The sequence below is a fragment of the Oncorhynchus mykiss genome, chromosome 16, assembly GCF_057628025.1.
Source record: "Oncorhynchus mykiss isolate SJ-2025 chromosome 16, ASM5762802v1, whole genome shotgun sequence".
Lineage (NCBI taxonomy): Eukaryota > Metazoa > Chordata > Actinopteri > Salmoniformes > Salmonidae > Oncorhynchus > Oncorhynchus mykiss.
The window spans coordinates 29,232,784-29,253,103 of record NC_143037.1 but is presented as its reverse complement, the minus strand read 5'-3'; the positions used below and the strand labels follow the sequence as shown (position 1 = coordinate 29,253,103).

The 20,320-nt window shown below is 41.7% G+C and overlaps 1 long non-coding RNA gene across 2 annotated transcripts; it reads left to right on the top strand.

The window, feature by feature from the left end:
• The first annotated feature begins 122 nt into the window (after positions 1-122).
• On the top strand, positions 123-14,799 carry LOC110491794 (uncharacterized). Of its 2 annotated transcripts, none has more exons than XR_002468903.3 (7): positions 123-416; positions 10,818-10,928; positions 11,477-11,584; positions 12,180-12,274; positions 13,884-14,055; positions 14,162-14,312; positions 14,435-14,799. It is a non-coding gene; the product is annotated as an uncharacterized LOC110491794 (long non-coding RNA). The 2 variants fall into 2 exon arrangements; XR_002468901.3 differs by having other exon boundaries at positions 14,162-14,316.
• The last annotated feature ends 5,521 nt before the right edge of the window (positions 14,800-20,320 follow it).

Below are 20,320 nucleotides of genomic sequence, written 5' to 3'. Positions count from 1 at the left end.
TTTAATTAATTGAATAGCCTGCATGTCAGATAGCCCTGGAAATCAAATGTGTATATATATATATATATATATATATATATATATATATTACCATTTTAATATTGTACAACAGCTTCCCTGCATTTTGACATGAGACCAGCAGATGGTACTCTAAATTTGTTGGAACCCTATGGTTGGAACAATGGGAGACATAGGGTGCGTTCATAAATTCACTCTGGCTATCTACTCCGATTTCAGAGCACTCTCGCCAGACCACAGTATAACTGCTGAATTTAAGAATGCTCAACACCAGTTGAATATGGCCGGTGTCAGTAAACGTTGGCAAAATGCGTAATTATATTGTTGCCAATAGCACAGTTACAGTCACCAACGCTCTGGATAACACGAAAACAGCCTAATCAGCTCTACTTGGCAGGGTGAGTAAAATGTTCAGAGTGAGGTGGACTCTTATTTGTATCTGAAAGTAGCTAGCCAATTAGCTTGGGTGCTCGACTGTCGTTGTGAGGTCAGAACGCTCGTATCAACTCTACTTTCTGCAAGAGCGTCGCGTGTGCGCGCTGAACGCGAAACGCTCTGAATTTACGAAACGATAATCTGACAACACTGAATTTACGAACTCCCAGAGCGTACTCTGGCACTCCAAATTGTATTTACAAACACACTCATAAATGCCATGGGATATAGGACAACTGATTCCATGACACGAAAGACCGTGCCCTAACAATGTTAGTAGTTGTCCACAAAGCGGCACCGCGGGCTGTCTAGCTCCGCCTATCCTTTACTTGGATTAGTGGATATATCTAATTATTGTCATATTTTTTAATATCGATAAGGGTTGTTGACATCAACCGTCGGTATTCAATGGAGAGTGACGCTATGCTACTTGCTTCATTACATGAATATGCATAGCCATCTCGAGACAATGTTGATATAGTGTTTTTTCTCAAAGTTGCCGAGATGTCACGTGGCCTACTTATATCAGCATACTCGTAACAACTGTAGCATTACGAAACTTCTATTCGATCAAATAAACCTCACTCAGAAAATTAGCCATATGTTTTTGTTGGCCAAATTCAACACTCATTGACCTCCATACAAAAACTCCTTGCTTGGTGGGCAAAACAAAGAAAAACCGCCACCTGCTGGAGGGAGACATATTTTCCATCGAGTTTGGCCCCTCTTCCACTCTGATAATACCAAATAGTAAATAAATGTTATAGGTAGGAAATAAATAGCTACATTTCATTTTTGAATGTCTGTCCCACCCAACATGTTAAAATATAAGTTCCAAGAATACAGACACTGCTTTGGCTTTACCCTTTCTGAAAGTAGTGCCCTTATGAAAAATACCTCAAAGCGGCAGCATTTTGGGTACACGAGCAAGAGGGAGTGGACGCACATTGTGGTTATGGAGCACAACAAGATTGTGTGACAAAAGCTAGCAAGGGATAATGAAATCAAGACTACAACAGTGATGACACAATCAACTCATTCTTCTCTCTGTGAATTCTCAAAACTATGTTTTGCAGGCAAATGTTAATGGTAAAAGTAGCATACAGAAAAATATAGCATGAACAGTGTAGTAAAGTTCAGTGTGTCAGAGGTGTACACCCAAGTGTAGAGTACTGTAGCTACAGATTGTTACACCAGATGTGATTTACCCAAAGATTTTAGCTGACATCTTGTCTATTTCAAGTCTTCTCTCATTGATCAAGACAGGTGGGTTTCCACCCCAAAGTGCTGCATGTCATGATGATAGAGAACTGTCTCGATCCGTGAGAGAAGACTTGAAATAGACAACATGGCGGCACACATATTGTTGTATTACTTCATGATGCAAAAACTGTTTTTATTTTAATAACGGAGCATTTTCTCAATTTAAAAACTGACCCTTGCAACTGGACACAGACATTTTGAGACTCCTCTTTCTTCGCCTCGCTAAGGTTGGTCAAATTCTCTGCGCTACACCAAACATGATCTATTCTGTAACTCCCAATAATGGATACCAAAAATCTTTGGTTAAATCACATTATCTGGGGGTAACAACTTGTACTGTAGTTAAGATAACTGGTGGTCATGATTAAAATGCCACTCACAAAGAAACATATAGTATGGTCAGTGTACTTGTAAAGAAACATATAGTATGGTTCAGGGAATACTTGTAAAGTTGTGGGAGGAGTGTTGTCATGATCAAACTGCCATTCAGCTCAGGAGTCATCTGCTTAAAATCAAACAATGTCTAATTCCTCGACAGGAATACAGTTCTGCTACAATGACATATGCAGGCAAAGGAATTCTGTTTCTGTCTCTGGAATCCACTCCAGAAAGGTACCACACAGTACTTATTATCTGTAAGACAACATTATGTAATAAATTAGTCTATTGTACAGTTTGAACGATAGTTGAACTGTTCCAGCATAACATCAACATCAGGGTAGACTAGTTTACATGCATACATAGGCACAGATATTACATTTACAAGCTAACTTGCTAGCAAAATCAAGTCATCCATCACTCATGTGTAATGTTTCCTGGTAAACCTAGCTTAGGTGGCTGGTTATAGCTTGCTGTTTAGTAGCCATATCTATGACTAAAAAGAGAATGGGTTTTACAATCGAGAAACAGAAGATCTCAAATTATAAAAACGATTTTATTTTTAGTCATAGATATGACTACCGGGCGGTAGTTGTTTAGCCAACTTAGTTCGCTAGATAAGTTAGCAAACAGAACAATTACTCGATTTCCCTCCACATTGTAACACATTAGTATGTTAGCAATATATGTTTCAGTAGATATACTAAAGTCAACTAGCTAGGTGGCTTGCAGGAAAAATAGATTACTTAGCCAAGCACCGTATTAGTTATCTGCCCTCTTGGTAGGCTGGACACATCACATTTTTAACAACGCTTTTTTCTGATAACTAGTTCATTGCATCCGCCATGTAGCCCAGTTTCATAACGTTACCATGTACCCCTGCTGCTTGCCGTAGTTTTGAAGTAATAGCGGAAAATGTCCTTATTTTCAACCCAGTCTATCATTATTAAGTATGTACAAATAAGCACAATGTTTTTATGTACTAATAGCACAAACGTATGGCGAATCATACTCAATAACGCCAGATACATCTGATGCCACGTCCCTTCTGAATCTATTTAAACTGGATGCGCCCTGAGTTTGTGCTATTAGTACAAATAAACACAACTGCTTATTTAGTTGATGCTAGCGAGCTATTTTACAGTGAGAATGAGGTACGTTATTGGACAAGAAATGACACATAATCTAGTATTTTCTGTATTTCGGCCACCATAATTCTAATGTATTGTATTTTAATCAGTTACGTATATTGGCTAATCTTGTAAACAGGAAGTGATTTTTCGCTCTGGCCAACAGTATTATCACCGATAGAACAATGAGACAGGAACGAACCAATAGGATCTTGCTAGCTCATGCTTGGCTTTGCCCTCCCAGCTTGCTTGTTCTGCCCAATATGGCTCATCTGTTCCCATTGGAAACGACAGGCTGTGGTCTAATAGGCTGCCCACACCCCTCGCATGCACAAGTTTTGCAAAATATATTTAGAAATCTATGTTATTCAATTATTGCACCCACACTGCTCGTGTGCACCAACAAGCGTCTGTGTAGCCAAGAGAATAGAAGTAATTCCTATTTCTGACGCAGATCGCACTGCAAGTCCTGCCTCTCCCATCTCCTCATTGGTTTATAGAAGCAGGTACCCATGTGCCATCTCCTCATTGGTTATACCCACGTGGGTGATTGACAGACGAATTGTTGCCGGTTGTCGTGGTAATACTATGAAAGTTTAGATGACAATCACCATATAAGTTAAACGATGAAAAAGCCTGGAAGGAGGAGAGATGACTAGAAATGACTTGGTTGACCGTTTTTATGTGTGGATTAATTGTCAGAGTAGAGGACCGTTGGGCCAGCCAACTAGAGCATACAGGTCGCAGTGGTGGGTGGTATAAGGTGCTTTAGAAACAAAACGGATGGCACTGTAATAAACTGCATCCAGTTTGCTGAGTAGAGTATTGGAAGCTATTTTGTAGATGACATTGCTGAAGTCGAGGATCGGTAGGATAGTCAGTTTTACTGGGGTAAGTTTGGCGGCGTGAGTGAAGGAGGCTTTGTTGCGAAATAGAAAGCCGACTCTAGATTTTATTTTAGATTGGAGATGTTTGATATGAGTCTGGAAGGAGAGTTTACAGTCTAGCCAGACACCTAGGTACTTATAGATGTCCACATATTCTAGGTCGGAACCATCCAGGGTGGTGATGCTAGTCGGGCGTGCGGGTGCAGGCAGCGAAGGGTTGAAAAGCATGCATTTGGTTTTACTAGCGTTTAAGAGCAGTTGGAGGCCATGGAAGGAGTGTTGTATGGCATTGAAGCTCATTTGGAGGTTAGATAGCACAGTGTCCAAGGAAGGGCCAGAAGTATACAGAATGGTGTCGTCTGCGTAGAGGTGGATCAGGGAATTGCCCGCAGCAAGAGCAACATCATTGATATATACAGAAATGCAACATTCATAAATTAGGTGCATTACCGCCACTGACCTCGTTCCTCTTCAGTCACCCATGTGGGTATAACCAATGAGGAGATGACACGTTGGTACCTACTTCTATAAACCAATGAGGAGATGGAGGCAGGACTTGCAGCGCGATCTGCGTCACAAATGGAACTGACTTCTATTTTAGCCCTTGTCAACGCAGATGCTCGTTGGCGCGCACGAGCAGTGTGGATGCAATAATTGAATAATATAGATTTCTAAATGTATTTTGTATTTTGGTTGGAAGAGCACACTTGTTTGAAATGGAAAAGCATCGCGGTAGCCTTTGATAAAGAAGAACAGCAAGACGAAGCAGCTGCTTTATAAGTTCGATGCACTTTTGAGAGCTATATCCCGAGGGGTTCGTGCTTATTGTACGGATATTGTGACAGGACAGCAGGTTAAATGGCGTCCCTTGAGAAGGCAAGAACAAGATGTATGTCAGCAGAAGTGCAGTATTATCATAAGGAGAAGCATACTTGGAATACGGAGGAGGAATGTAGGGAAAAAGAGCGGCAGTGGAGGTATAAGAGATAGAGGGAGGAAGAAGGTGAGCTTGAGTCGGTTAAAAAATGTGGGAAAAAAAGGAGACGGGTTGTTAAAGAAGAATGGTAGAAAGTGTAAACAGAGTAAGCTGAAGACAGCAGGGGAAATGGAAGTGAATGAGGGCGAAGTATCGGAGGTGTAGTGAAGTTCTTGGAGCCAGAGGCTTGCACCGAGGGTCAGGATGAAGATGAGTCTGTGACAGTAGGAGTGAAGTTTTTGGAAGACCCTTGCCCTTTGGCTGATCCATTTGTGGTTTCAGGGTGGGTGAAAACAGAGGGGTGCTGTGGAATCGGTGAGGGTAACCAGAAGTGGTCTTGTGATAATTGTTTGTGTTTCTGCTGGTAAGAGGGAGAAGGTGCTCCGCGTTAAAGGAAAGGGAGCAAGAAATGTGAATTTGTTTGCTCCCAATTAAAGGGCGCCATTGAAAGGAGTGATTACTGGGGTAGCAGTACATTTAAAGTTGACCAACTGAAGGGGAAGATTCCCGGTGTTTGTGATGCTCGTTGTTTGGTGCGACGCAGACAGGGTGGCTTGAGTGGTGAAACAGAAGAGTCATTGAGTTTTGATGTTGAGTCTTTGCCTGACAAAGTGATGTTAGTAGTGTATATATAAGTTATCCTGTACAAGCTTTTGTGCCAAATACATTAAGTTGTTACAGGTGTCAAGCTTATGGGCATGTGGTAGCAGTGTGCAGGAGGGAGGTTCCTATGTGTGAAAATTGTGCAGAAGGACATGAGACAAAGAAATGTGTAGCATTGGGGAAAGTAGTGGTATCTGTTAATTGTAGGGGTGCCCATGGGGCTGGGGATCAGAAATGTCCTGTGTAAGAGAGGCATGTTGAGGTTTCCAGGGTTAGAGTAGTGCAGATGTTGTCATATGCTGAGACAGTGAAGAAGTTAGAGGAAGATGGGTCAACGGGGAGGGATCCTGAGAGGAGTGGTGTGAGTAGTGGATCTGTACCAGTACGGAGGTGTAGGCCAACAAGTGATGGATATTTCAGTAAGATTGGATTTTTAGCATTTATAGCAATGGTTATCAACTGTACTGCAGGGATGGACTGTAAGTCTCAGAAAATGGTGGTTGTGGTGGCAGCTGCAGAGAGGTATTTGGGTGTGCGAGACTTGACATCAGAAGAGTTACAAGGTGTGTTAAGTGGTGGTGTCCCATCCTTTCAGGTTGTTGGCCTGAGGTAGGACTAAATAGTTTTAACCCTAAATATTTATGGCCTAGTGGAGTAGGGTGGTGTTATTTTTAAGTCTAGATATATAAAGTTGAAGTCTGAAGTTTACATACACCTTAGCCAAATACATTTAAACTCAGTTTTTCACAATTACTGACATTTTATCCTAGTAAAATTCCCTGTCTTAGGTCAGTTAGGAACACCACTTTATTTTAAGAATGTGAAATGTTAGAATAATAGTAGAGAGAGTGATTTTTTTCAGCTTTTTTTTTTCATCACATTCCCAGTGGGTCAGAAGTTTACATACACTCAATTAGTATTTGGTAGCATTGCTTTTAAATTGTTTAACTTGTGTCAAACGTTTCGGGTAGCCTTCTACAAGGTTCCCACAATAAATTGGGTGAATTTTGGCCCATTCCTCCTGACAGAGGTTTGTAGGGCTCCTTGCTCGCACACAGGGCGAGGTCAGAGCTTTGTGATGCCCACTCCTATACCTTGACTTTGTTTTCCTTAAGACATTTTGCCACAACTTTGGAAGTATACTTGGGGTCATTGTTCGTTTGGAAGACCCATTTGCGACCAAGCTTTAACTTCCTAACTGATGTCTTGAGATGTTGCTTCAATTTATCCACGTAATTTTCCCGCCTCATGATGCCATCTATTTTGTGAAGTGCACCAGTCCCTCCTGCAGCAAAGCACCCCCACAATATGATGCTGTTACCCCTGTGCTTCACGGTTGGGATGGTATTCTTCAGGTTGCAAGCCTCCCCCTTTTCCCTCCAAACATAACAATGGTCATTATGACCAAACAGTTCTATTTTTGTTTCATCAGACCAGAGGAGATTTCTCCAAAAAGTACAATCTTTGTCCCCATGTGCAGTTGCAAACCGTAGTCTGGCTTTTTTAATGGCAGTTTTGAAGCAGTGGCTTCTTCCTTGCTGAGCAGCCTTTCAGGTTATGTCGATATAGGACTCGTTTTACTGTGGATATAGATACTTTCGTACCTGTTTCCTCCAGCATCTTCACAAGGTCCTTTGCTGTTGTTCTGAGATTGATTTGCACTCTTCGCACCTAAGTACGTTCATCTCTAAAAGACAGAACGAGTCTCTTTCCCGAGCGGTATGACGGCTGCGTGGTCCCATGGTGTTTATACTTGCATACTATTGTTTGTACTGATGAACGTGGTACCTTCAGGCATTTGGAAATTGACCCCAAGGTTGAACCAGATTTGTGTAGGTCTACAATTTTTTTTCTGAGGTCTTGGCTGATTTATTTAGATTTTCCATGTAGTCAAGCAAAGAGGCACTGAGTTTGAAGGTAATCCTTGAAATACATCCACAGGTACACCTCCAATTGACTCATATTATGTCAATTAGCCTATCAGAAGCTTCTAATGCCATGACATAATTTTCTGTAATTTTCCTAGCTGTTTAGAGGCACAGCCAACTTAGTGTTTGTAAACGTCTGACCCACTGGAATTGTGATAAAGTGAAATAATAATTTGTTGGAAAAATTACTTGTGTCATGCACAAAGTAGATGTCCTAACCGACTTGCCAAAACTATAGTTTGTTAACAAGAACATTTGGAGTGGTTGAAAAACGAGTTTTAATGACTCCAAACCTTAGTGTATGTAAACTTACACCTTAGCCAAATACATTTAAACTCAGTTTTTTAGAATTCCTGACATTTAATCCTTGTAAAAATGTCCTTAAAAATGTCCTGTCTTAGGTCAGTTAGGATCACCACTTTATTTTCAGAATGTGAAATGTCAGAATAATAGTAGAGAGAATTATTTATTTCAGATTTGATTTCTATCATCAGTGGGTCAGAAGTTTGCATACACAAAATTGCTATTTGGTAGCATTGCCTTTAAATGGTTTAACTTGTATCAAACGTTTTGGGTAGCCTTCCACAAGCTTCCCACAATAAGTTGAGTGAATTTTGGCTCATTCCTCCTGACAGAGCTGGTGTAACTGGGTCAGGTTTGTAGGCCTCCGTGCTCGAACACACTTTTTCAGTTCTGCCCACAAATTTTCTATTGGATTGAGATCAGTGTGTTCGAGCAAGGAGCCCTTGACAGTTACACCAGCTCTGTCAGGACGAATGGGCCAAAATTCACCCAACTTATTGTGGGAAACTTGTGGAAGGCTACCCGAAACGTTTGACCCAAGTTAAACTATTTAAAGCAATGCTACCAAATACTAATTGAGTGTATGTAAACTTCTGACCTACTGGGAATGTGATGAAAGAAATACAAGCTGAAATAAATCATTCTCTCTACTATTATTCTGTCATTTCACATTCTTAAAATAAAGCAGTGATCCTAACTGACCTAAGACAGGGATTTGTACTAGGATTAAATGTCAGTAATTGTGAAAAACTGAGTTTAAATGTATTTGGCTAAGGTGTATGTAAACTTCTGACTTATACTGTATGTTATTATTTGAGATATATATCATAATTTTATGACATATCTGTCAGAGTGGATTCTCATCTATTCACCCAAAAAACACAGTTATAGTAAGTTATACTTAAGTTGCATTGATGAAGAAATATAACTCATTTTTTAGGTAATAGTTTCCAGTACCAGTACCCATCCTCCTGCAGTACCCATGTTCCTGCACCTATCCCCACAAGATACAGCTACAGTATCCTAGAATGTCAAACAAATACCATGCCAACCTTAAATAATGTTCATACAGCTATTCTTTTCATGAGTTCTGTCATGTTTTTTTAGTATCATTATTTTTTTTATCTCCACACGACTCCCTGATGCAGGACCTACAGGAGCTGATGGGGAGTTTCACGGGACCAGATTGTCATGTAACCCCAAAGGTGACTTAGGCAGAGATGCAGACCTTGTGTGCATAAAAGGGTGGTTGAAAAGAGTGAGGCATGCTCTCACAGGTACTGTGTTGGGCCAGTGTCAGTATTACAACAGTGAGGATGCGGTTGTGCGGTGTAGAGAGATTGCCTGCCCAGGCATCTTCTCTGTTCCGCATGTGACTTGGCCACCCATAGCACCAAGGTTTTGCACAACAGGGAGTCTCGGTTTGAATGGTTTTATCGCCCCTTGTCCCGAACCACCGTAACTCATCCTTCCAGGAGCACGGTGTGTTTATTGATTTGGTGTTTCAAATTAAATCTGATAGTACATCCTGCAATACCAACTTTTTAGTCATGCTGCACAATTTTCAATGCATCAGTATTGATTGAACCACATTTAACTAGGCAAGTCAGTTAAGAACAAATTCTTATTTACAATGACGGCCTACCCCGGAACGGTGGGTTAATTGCCTTGGTCAGGTTGCAGAACAACATATTTTTACCTTGTCAGCTCGAGGATTCGATCCAGCAACCTTTTGGTTAGTGGCCCAACGCTGTAACCACTAGGCTACCTGCGCCCACAAGTATTTACAGTCCAAATATATAGAAACATTTATTTGGGATTCTTTGGCGTCACAATTTGGTTTCCACTTTGTCTTTTGCCCATGGCTGTGCCACAGTTGTGTGGTTGCACCCTGACAGTGGCAAGTGGCAAGCAGGTCATCCTGATTGGTATAATTGGTAAGTGTGTGTTTTTTAAGGACTTTACTTCTATTCACATTTTTAAAGAATGTAATTAATTACTTCCTAATAATTACTCCTGATTCAGGGTGCTACAACCTGTCCCTTCCTGCTCTGAACTGCTCCGGGTGGCACACCCTGATCTGTTTCACCTGTCTTTGTGCTTGTCTCCACCCCCCTCCAGGTGCCACCCATCTTCCCCATTATCCTCAGTGTATTTATATCTGTATTCTCTGTTTGTTTGTTGCCAGTTCATTTTGTTCGTCAAGCTTACCAGCGGTTTCGCCCTTGCGCCTGTCTTTTTCTATTTCCTGTTTCCCGGTTTTGACCATTCTACCTTCCCTGAGCCTGCCTGCCATTCTGTACCTTGTCACACCAGCCTGGATTTTTGACCTCTCCCTGCGCTGACCCCGAGACTGCCAGCCGTTCTGTACCGTATGGACTCTGATCTGGATTACTGACCTCTGCCTGCCCTTGACCTGTCATTTTGCCTGCCCCCTGTTCTAGTAAACTTGTGTTACTTTGACACTGTTTGCATCTGGGTCTTCTCCTGAAAAATGTTACCTGGGTGTCTGAGACATTGGACAGTGGGGCTGGATGAATTTTGTAAAGAGTGGCTACCGGCCAGGCTCCGTGACTCACCAGACCATCTTCACAGTGGACCACTTCAAGTCTTTTGAAGACATGAAGGTGTTGGCCCCAGGATGCTCCTGTCAAGCCTTTCTGGGAATGCTACCCCATCCCAGAAAAAAAACAGAAACATTGCTGAATGGAAACCAAATAAATTGTCCCAAAGCAGGACATTTTTTTTGGACACATGTTACTGCTGAAGGGAGAAGCAGACAGTGAAGGACATTTACTTTTTGGGCATAACTGATGATGATGAATCTTTATGTTGATTGGTTAGGCACACAGTAGTAAATTATTAGAATCACTGACTGAAGATGTTTTTCCAACAGTACGGACAGAGATTATCACACTACTGTCAATGGACTGGAATAAGAGGAAGTTCACCAACATGGATCGCATGTAATACTCGTCTGAAGAGGTGGACCAAGATGCAGCGTGGGGTAGGTTAATCATATTCTTTAATGATAACCACAAAAAGAAGCGAGAGAGAGAGAGAGAGAACCAACGAAACGTACAGCCTTGAAGGGCTCAACAGCAACAATACAAGGACAAGATCCCACAACATAGGTGGGGAAAAAAGGCTACCTAAGTATGACTCCCAATCAGAGACAACGATAGCCGGCTGCCTCTGATTGGGAACCACACTCGGCCAAACACAAAGAAATAGAAAACATAGAATGCCCACCCAAATCACACCCTGACCAAACCAAATAGAGACATAAAAAGGCTCTCTAAGGTCAGGGCGTGACATCGCATGTTGGCAAAGATGTGAACATTATTATTATTTTTTACCTGTATCTGCTTTCTCATTATTTTTCTACATGTCTTCAACCCTTGCTCAGCGTTTTATTTTATTAGTCATCTTGATGTATGAAAACATCAAGATGACTGTATACATTAAAGTCAAATATCTTAGTGTAATTCACTTGAAAAAGTAGAACCTATACCTTCACCCATGTTGTTCATTAATTGAATTGCATTTTTTCAGAATGTCAAAAGACTGGAGGAGACCAGCTTTGCGAAAAGCGGGAAGAGCTAGATATCAACACCGCTGTGCTACAGGAGTGGATTACTGAGGTCCAGCAGTGGCCTGATGGCATGTTAGGTTCTGAACAAATAGAACAACAACTGAAACAGACAACCAGAAATCTCAAACCAAGTTTATTCTAGCCACAAGCATATATTTATACCTTCCGACTAGGTGGGAGTTGCCTAAGTCTAGGAACCTCATGGGCGTGGAAGTGTGTATGGGATAGGACTGTAGTCAGATGGTTTTCGGGGTGCCCCCCCCCCCCCCCCCCCCCAGCAGTGTCTTCTCTCCAACTGCTGACCTTATCTTGAATTGAGTTCCACATCCCTCATTGTCCTAATTCCACAGCAACTGGCCTGCCTTATCAGTAACTGAAACCTAACTGCTACCCTTTGCCTCCTTACTTAGAAATATTAATATTCAGCAATAACATGTTTGAATAGAATATGAACTTTCTGCACTTCCCTTGTCTCACTCAGTAACTTTCCATACCCAAAGTTCCTATTCACCCTTCATTGACACCTAACATGTAAAGTAATCAATACGTTCTAATATGATGACAGGAATAAGTATGTCAAGCCAGAATCCAACAGGTAGAAAAATGACAGCTTCTGTCTCAACTTCATAATTGCATTAATGTCAGTGGAGTCATGTTTGACAGACACACTTCAGGATCGTCAGACGGGGCATCTCCAGAAGAAGCTTGAAGGGCTTTACCACAGTGTGAAAGAGGAAACTACCTCTACCATTTGACAGGTAAGCCCCAACAACAGTATGACCTCAAACACATTATTAATCAAGCAGTAAAAGTGAGTTGTGTATGACTAATGCATTCTCTTTCACATCAGACCATGTTAATGATCAAATGTAGGTATGACCTATGTTATTAATTGATCTAATGCAAAACATGTAATTAAACTGAGAAATGATGTGACCATGAACCTCTTGTGAGCCACACCTCTGCATGCCTTGTGTAATGTTAACTACATGACGACAAATGCTTTAGAAATGAGTTGCTTTCTTTGTATTCTTTGTTTGTGCCTCTATAGTATCTCTAACTTATAGTCATGTAATACAGTGCCTTGCGAAAGTATTCGGCCCCCTTGAACTTTGCGAACTTTTGCCACATTTCAGGCTTCAAACATAAAGATATAAAACTGTATTTTTTGTGAAGAATCAACAACAAGTGGGACACAATCATGAAGTGGAACGACATTTATTGGATATTTCAAACTTTTTTAACAAATCAAAAACTGAAAAATTGGCCGTGCAAAATTATTCAGCCCCTTTAAGTTAATACTTTGTAGCGCCACCTTTTGCTGCGATTACAGCTGTAAGTCGCTTGGGGTATGTCTCTATCAGTTTTGCACATCGAGAGACTGAAATGTTTTCCCATTCCTCCTTGCAAAACAGCTCGAGCTCAGTGAGGTTGGATGGAGAGCATTTGTGAACAGCAGTTTTCAGTTCTTTCCACAGATTCTCGATTGGATTCAGGTCTGGACTTTGACTTGGCCATTCTAACACCTGGATATGTTTATTTTTGAACCATTCCATTGTAGATTTTGCTTTATGTTTTGGATCATTGTCTTGTTGGAAGACAAATCTCCGTCCCAGTCTCAGGTCTTTTGCAGACTCCATCAGGTTTTCTTCCAGAATGGTCCTGTATTTGGCTCCATCCATCTTCACATCAATTTTTACCATCTTCCCTGTCCCTGCTGAAGAAAAGCAGGCCCAAACCATGATGCTGCCACCACCATGTTTGACAGTGGGGATGGTGTGTTCAGCTGTGTTGCTTTTACGCCAAACATAACGTTTTGCATTGTTGCCAAAAAGTTCAATTTTGGTTTCATCTGACCAGAGTACCTTCTTCCACACATTTTGATTTGTTAAAAAAGTTTGAAATATCCAATAAATGTCGTTCCACTTCATGATTGTGTCCCACTTGATGTTGATTCTTCACAAAAAAAAATACAGTTTTATATCTTTATGTTTGAAGCCTGAAATGTGGCAAAAGGTCGCAAAGTTCAAGGGGGCCGAATACTTTCGCAAGGCACTGTATATCTGAATATACAGTCCATCTAATCACCCTTTTTATTTTGACGGCAACAAGAGGCGGCATCTGATTCTGAGAAATTGAGGACAAAGCAGCCTTGACAGCTGCCATTGTTCAACTTCACGAGCAGCAGGCAGAGTTTAGGCTCCCCACAGTGGATGAGCTGCTCAATACTGATAACTTTGTGTGGCCATGGGAGAGACTTGGCACCAGTAAATATATGATTGCAGAAAGTATCTTTTGTGATTGAATGTTTACCTTCAGCGTAGGCTGCAATCATTGCTGTTCTGTTATATACCTCTGGGTTTACAGCTCACAGGCACCTGCCATCAAAAGGCAATCTTCAACAGACTGATGTTAGTGAACAGACTGCAGGAGGAAGAGAGGATCCTGGTCCGGGAGATGAAGAGGCACTGGGGGAGCCTACAAAGAGCAGTGGGAACTGTGGCGGCACTGTACCTACAAGATCAGAAAGCGAGTTGAGGTTTATACTATTTTTGGACTGAACTTTTTGTCTTGCTTTACAAATACCCTCCACACTATTTTGTGTAATGGAATTGTAAATGTACTGCTTTACATGTGACTTTTAGGTAATGCAGTGGAGTTTTCAGAGGGAGGGAAGAATGGCCTTCTCTGCCACCTGAAGAAAAGATTGAGTGAACTGACACAAGACCAAGTTGACACCAGGAATACCTACCTCAAGCTGATTCTGGGAGAAGGGGATATTTTTTTATGACTGATGTAGGTGAGAACTCCGATGAAGATAGAAGTTCTATTGCTGAGAGCTCAGATGACAACTGCTATACTTTCTGAAATCCTACACCACCCCTGCCTCTTTCTCTCTGTCTCACTTTCTCCCACAGGAGAGGGAGAAGGTCGCCAACCACCTCCCTTGGGAGCAGCCTGGTCTCCTGACGTTGACCCCTCACCTTCTGAACCCATCCAGGGAAATGTAATTTGCCTGATGATGTGCTAGTGGAGAAGGAATCTGTCATGTTTCCTCTCCTCACCACCTCTCTTCCGGTCCTAGACTATGGCAACATCATCTGCAACTCATACTGTTGGTTGAGGACCTCTTACTGAGGAATGTGGTTCTTCATTATTATTTATTTGTATTTACTTCAAGTATTTTCTATGCTGCCATGATTGGGGTTTTTGTGAGTTGCAAAAGAGTCCTTGATCTCAATGGGACTGCTAAAATAAATAAAGGTCTTAACAAATAAATAAATGCATTAAGCACTGTGTGTGTTTCAATCAGTTACATAGTATGAAGTTATTTTGATGTAATAAAGTGTTGGTTCAGACCCACTTCAGGAAGTACCCGTGCTAAGGATTATTCAACTCTGGTCTGACCAATCGGAATTCACGCTTCAAGAATGTTTTGATCACCTGGACTGGGATATTTTCCGGGTAGCCGAGATTAATATCAATGTGTATACGCTGATTTAAGGTTATCAGGAAGTGTATAGGAGATGTTGTACCCACTGTGACTATGAAAATGGCAGAATTCGCGCAGAACTGAAAGCGCAAACATCGCATTTAACCATAGCAAGGTGACAAATCCAAAAAGTGTAGTTATTCCCGCCATAAGGCAATCAAACAGGCAAAACATCGGAGACAAAGTGGAGTCTCAACTCAATGGCTCAGACACAACTTGTGGCAGGTTCTTTAGACAATCACGGACAACAAAGGGGAAACCAGCCATGTCAGACAACGACATCTTGCTTCCGGGAAGTTAAACATCTTCGCTCGCTCAGAGGATAATACAGCGTCACCGACGCGGCCCCTTACCAAGGACTGTGGGCTCTCCTTCTCCATGGCCACCATAAGACATTTAAACATGTTAACCCTCGCAAGGCCGCCGGCCCAGGTGGCATCCCTATCCGCATCCTCAGAGCGTGCACAGACCAGCTGGCTGGAGTGTTTACGGACATATTCAATCTCTCCCTATCTCAGTCTACTGTCTCCACATGCTTCAAGATGTCCACTATTCTTCCTGTACCCAAGAAAGCAAAGGTAACTGAACTAAATGACTATTAGCTTACCCAAATATATCCACAGACGATGCAATTGCCATCACACTGCCCTATCTCATCTGGACAAGAGGAATACCTATGTAAGAATGCTGTTCATTGACTATAGCTCAGCATTCAACACCATAGTAATCTCCAAGCTTATCAAGCTTGAGGCCCTGGGTCTGAACCCCATCCTGTGCAATTTGGTCCTGGACTTCACCTCGCAGCACAACGCCTCTCCCCTATTTGACCTAGAGAGTTTGTGTATGCATTGACATGTAGGCTACGTGTGCCTTTAAAAAACATGTATTTTCTGTCTTTGAGCTGTTCTTGTCTATTGATATTCTGTATTATGTCATTCTGTATTATGTTTCATGTTTTGTGTGGACCCCAGGAAGAGTAGCTGCTGCTTTTGCAACAGCTAATGGGGATCCTAATAAAATACAACAAAAAAAGACAAATTCCCAATGTCAAAAGGAATTGATCGTGTACTTTAGGAAACAGCAGAGGGAGCACCCACCTGTCCACATCGACGGGACCACAGTGGAGCAGGTGGAAAGCTTCAAGTTCCTCGGCGTACACATCCCCGACGAACTGAAATGGTCCACCCACACAGACAGTGTGGTGAAGAGAGCACAACAGCACCTCTTCAATCTCAGGAGGTTGAAGAAATGTAGCTTGACACCTAAAACCCACAAACTTTTACAGATGCACAATTGAGAGCATCCTGTCAGGCTGTATCTCCGCCTGGTAAGGCAACTGCACCGCCCGCAACCGCAGGGCTCTCCAGAGGGTGGTTCGGTCTGCCCATAGCTTCACCAGGGGCAAACTACCTGTCCTACAGGACACCTACAGCACCTGATGTCACAGGAAGGTCAAAAAGATCAAGGACAACAACCACCCGAGCCACTGCCTGTTCACCCCGCTATCATCCAGAAGGTGAGGTCAGTACAGGTGCATCAAAGCTGGGACCAAGAGACTGAAAAACAGCTTCTATCTCAAGGCTCTCAGACTTAAATTATGTTAAATAACCATCACATTAGAGGCTGCTGCCCTAGACTTGTAATCACTGGACACTTTAATAATCTTTACATATTTTGCATTACTCATCTGACATTGCTCGGCCAATATTTATATATTCTTAATTCCTTTACTTAAGATTTGTGTGTATTGTTGTGGAATTGTTAGGTTTTACTGCACTGTTAGAGCTAGAAACACAAGCATTTCACAATACCTGCAATAACATCTGATAAACACGTGTATGTGACAAATAACATTTGATTTGATGTTGTAAGTGTCACGAATCGGCTCGAAGCCCGTAACAAAAAGGGAGATAATGTGGAGATAAAGAATAACAAAATATGTTTATTAACTGAAGTAAAGTAAATACAATTAACAGTGGTGCGTGTTTAGTCAGTAGTGTAAGTGAGTGGTCACGTGTATACATGTGATAATGAGGGATGTTGAAAGGTGCCAACGCAAACAAACCAAATAGCCACAAAAAATGCCACAACCAAAATTTGTGTGTCTGCATGGAGAGAGTCTCCTCAATGAAAGGGGAAGAGGTGCATTTATCCTGGGACACACCCGAGCCCAGGTGTGTCTCATTTCACTGACGACCCTCCCGGCTCCACCCACCCAGAAATAATTCATCAGGCAGAGTGGGAGGGTCGTCACAGTAAGCCATTGCTGCCCCTTGCAACATTGTAAGTACAACATCATCTTTCTAATTTGATATTGAGTTGAATGTACTGGTGCCCAACCCATATTTCAGCAGTGCATTAATTTCAAATGGTAAGACGTGTCCTGTTAATGCTAAAGTTTACTGGCTGATGAATGACAATAACGTACTTATTTTCCACCATAATTTGCAAATACAGTGCCTTGCGAACGTATTCGGCCCCCTTGAACTTTGCGACCTTTTGCCACATTTCAGGCTTCAAACATAAAGATATAAAACTGTATTTTTTTGTGAAGAATCAACAAGTGGGACACAATCATGAAGTGGAACAACATTTATTGGATATTTCAAACTTTTTTAACAAATCAAAAACTGAAAAATTGGGCGTGCAAAATTATTCAGCCCCCTTAGGTTAATACTTTGTAGCGCCACCTTTTGCTGCGATTACAGCTGTAAGTCGCTTGGGGTATGTCTCTATCAGTTTTGCACATCGAGAGACTGAATTTTTTTCCCATTCCTCCTTGCAAAACAGCTCGAGCTCAGTGAGGTTGGATGGAGAGCATTTGTGAACAGCAGTTTTCAGTTCTTTCCACAGATTCTCGATTGGATTCAGGTCTGGACTTTGACTTGGCCATTCTAACACCCGGATATGTTTATTTTTGAACCATTCCATTGTAGATTTTGGTTTATGTTTTGGATCATTGTCTTGTTGGAAGACAAATCTCCGTCCCAGTCTCAGGTCTTTTGCAGACTCCATCAGGTTTTCTTCCAGAATGGTCCTGTAGTTTGCTCCATCCGTCTTCCCATCAATTTTAACCATCTTCCCTGTCCCTGCTGAAGAAAAGCAGGCCCAAACCATGATGCTGCCACCACCATGTTTGACAGTGGGGATGGTGTGTTCAGGGTGATGAGCTGTGTTGCTTTTACGCCAAACATAACGTTTTGCATTGTTGCCAAAAAGTTCAATTTTGGTTTCATCTGACCAGAGCACCTTCTTCCACATGTTTGGTGTGTCTCCCAGGTGGCTTGTGGCAAACTTTAAACGACACTTTTTATGGATATCTTTAAGAAATGGCTTTCTTCTTGCCACTCTTCCATAAAGGCCAGATTTGTGCTATATACGACTGATTGTTGTCCTATGGACAGAGTCTCCCACCTCAGCTGTAGATCTCTGCAGTTCATCCAGAGTGATCATGGGCCTCTTGGCTGCATCTCTGATCAGTCTTCTCCTTGTATGAGCTGAAAGTTTAGAGGGACGGCCAGGTCTTGGTAGATTTGCAGTGGTCTGATACTCCTTCCATTTCAATATTATCGCTTGCACAGTGCTCCTTGGGATGTTTAAAGCTTGGGAAATCTTTTTGTATCCAAATCCGGCTTTAAACTTCTTCACAACAGTATCTTGGACCTGCCTGGTGTGTTCCTTGTTCTTCATGATGCTCTCTGCGCCTTTAACGGACCTCTGAGACTATCACAGTGCAGGTGCATTTATACGGAGACTTGATTACACACAGGTGGATTGTATTTATCATCATTAGTCATTTAGGTCAACATTGGATCATTCAGAGATCCTCACTGAACTTCTGGAGAGAGTTTGCTGCACTGAAAGTAAAGGGGCTGAATAATTTTGCACGCCCAATTTTTCAGTTTTTTTATTTGTGAAAAAAGTTTGAAATATCCAATAAATGTCGTTCCACTTCATGATTGTGTCCCACTTGTTGTTGATTCTTCACAAAAAAATACAGTTTTATATCTTTATGTTTGAAGCCTGAAATGTGGCAAAAGGTCGCAAAGTTCAAGGGGGCCGAATACTTTTCCCTCATTTTGTCTGTCATAGTTGAAGTGTGCCTATGATGAAAATTACAGGCCTCTCTCATCTTTTTAAGTGGGAGAACTTGCACAATTGGTGGCTGACTAAATACTTTTTTTCCCCACTGTATAAAAGCATCTAATGGTTAGGGCCAAGGGACAGAGTTAGGGAGTGAACTGGGAACGGCTGATTCACTATGGGTAAAGCCCAAATCACACATAGAGACTTTTTTTTTTTTACTTGCGTGAACAAGCATGCTTACGCTGGAAATAGAATGCATGGGAATCAATGAGGGAAAACAGACAGGCTGTAAGCGTCAACGACATTATAAGTATACAGAAAGCCAAATTAGAAAGCAATTTTTCTCGCGGCGCAATGCTGGTAAAATGAGCTGATCAATTCTCAGAAAATAAACTGTTTGTGCATTGTTACCGAGTCTGGAATTGTGAACTGCAGGTTAGCCTTTTTTTGTGATTGATCTTGTTCTGGAGGCAGCTCTGCAGAGTGGCCCGTAGCTGGCACAACCACAAATTCATACAATCAGATTTTAAACCTAACCACACTGCTAACCCTAATGCCTAACCCTAACCCTACATTTTTCCAATATAGCCAGCTGGCCTATCTAAGGGAAAATCACTCAGTTCTGCCTCCAGGACAAGACTAATGACAATAAATGTCAACATGCTTGTGAAGTTAAAACCTCTATGGGATCAGTGTCCCTAAACCGGGACAGTTGTTGTTCAATATGCGATAATGTGACTAGAATGACATTGCAAGCAACAGCCAACTTTCTGGGCTCCTGAGTGGAGCAGTGGTCTAAGACACTGCATCTCAATGCAAGAGGTGTCACTGCAGTAGTTGCATCACTGCATCACTCTGGCTGTGATTGGGACTCCCATAAGGTGGGGCACAATTGGCCCAGCTTTGGTTGGGATAGGCTGCAATTGTAAATAAGAATTTGTTCTTAACTGACTTGCCTGGTTAAAAAAAATACATGTCTTATTTGGGCAGAAAGCGTACATTCTTGTTAATCTAACTGCAGTGTCCAATTTACAGTAGCTATTACAGCAATAAAACGTTTGAGGATAGTCTACAACAACAAACACTTTATCACAGCAACTGGTTTGGTACATTCACCTTTGAAGATAAATAATGTACTCGCATTCAGTAACTTGCTTTGATTTGTCATCCTGAGGGTCCCAGAGATAAAATGTAGTGATTATTATTATTTTTTTAAATACATTTT